The following is a 1,589-nucleotide window of genomic DNA, read 5'->3' as shown; positions in this document are numbered from 1 at the left end:
ATGCGACTGAGATTCTAAAAATCCGCTGGTGCTTCTGTGTTCTTCGGGGCCACGTTGGGTATTGGGATGTTCCAGGTCCCCCCCAATCTCGCTCTCACAGTCATCAGGGTCTGGACAGGCGTGTGTGGCCCCGCACAGTGCAGGGGTGTCACAACAAGTGTGGGACCCTGGGGTGGCCAGGCTGGAAGGCAGCCAGGGACAGGGCAGGACTAGGGCAGGGACTCCAGCTGAGGGAGCCCTGGGTGGAGGGACCCGCCCTGGGGGGCCAAAGTGCCCGTGGGGTACACCCAGATGGGGGATTCCAGACAAGGGGAGGGAGGGGGCACACCACAGTGTCAACCCGTGGGGCTAGGACCTGCTCTGGGGACCTGGGGACCTTGTCCCAGAATGGTGTGGGGAGGGTGTAGGGCGTGGGTCACAGGCCCAATCTGCCACTAGGGTAACAGAGCTGGCTGCCTCCTGATGCAGCGGGACTTGCAAGTGCCTCCCACGCAGCGAGGATGGGCACAGAGAGGCCTTGGGCAGGTGCCCTCCCTCCACTTTGTGAAATGAAGAAGTAGGCCTGTCCGTGCTGGTCCTGCTGCCCACCTCCAGGCAGTTCCTGGTCCGCCTTTTATGTGGCCCCCAGCCCTGACACAGTGAAACAGGCAGCTGGTGACACAGCAGCACCCTGACACCAGCCCTGGCGCCACTGGGGCAGGAGACGCCACGAGCCCCGCTTCTCTGGGTGACAGCCCAGTGGGCAACTGGCTACCCCAGCTGCCGGGGGCCATCCTGGAGCAGCGGCCACCCCCCTCCTGCTGGCGTGGCGCCTTGGGCACTCCTGAGGGGCTGCCAAATCCCCTGCCCTGCGGCACTTCCTGATGACGTCCACTGTGAGCTTAACACCCGGTGTGCCTGGACAGTGGCCCAGGTTGAGCAATCCCCACCCGTGTCCTCAGGAGCAGCTGGCTAGGAGAAAGCCCCTTTCCCAGGTGACCTAGGGGAGGGGCAAGGCCTCCCTGGGACAAATCCAGTCCTAGACCCTCAAGTGCCTTCTCTGCCTGCGGGGACCAGCTATCCCCTCAGGCACCATGTGGCAGAGTGGAGAGCCCCACTGCCCCACAGCCCTGCCCCTCCCCTTGCCCCTCTCCTCTCAGCCTGGCATCAGCCTGGTCAGCAGGTAGCCACTCACCCTGCCTGTGTTGTCCACTCGCAGGACAGGACATGGGCTCCAGCCAGCAGCCTGGCTGCTCCCTGGCACCGGTAACTGGCCCCACTTCCCCTCAGGTGCCCCTGCGGCCCAGTGCCACCTGCTGGGGCCCAGAGCTGGGCGGCAGTGCTGGCTTCAAGACTTGATGACCAGCCCTGGACGGGCAGAGCCCTCGGCCCTGGGAGACCCCCGCCCTCTCAGGACCCTGTAGGAGGAAGTGGGCTGACCCTGGAGGGGACCCTGAAGGCCAGTCTGGCTGGAGGAGCTGGCCGGGTGGACTTGTCGCCCCCTCCTGGGGCAGGGCGGGCTGCTTGGGTAGGTGCGAGGCAGGGGTTTTGAGAAGGGAAACAGCAGGTTTTACCAAGGAGAGACTTCCTGCAGAACTACCCCTGTCTCG

This window comes from Callospermophilus lateralis, chromosome 18 (genome assembly GCF_048772815.1).
Source record: "Callospermophilus lateralis isolate mCalLat2 chromosome 18, mCalLat2.hap1, whole genome shotgun sequence".
Lineage (NCBI taxonomy): Eukaryota > Metazoa > Chordata > Mammalia > Rodentia > Sciuridae > Callospermophilus > Callospermophilus lateralis.
Note: the sequence above shows the minus strand (reverse complement) of the source record.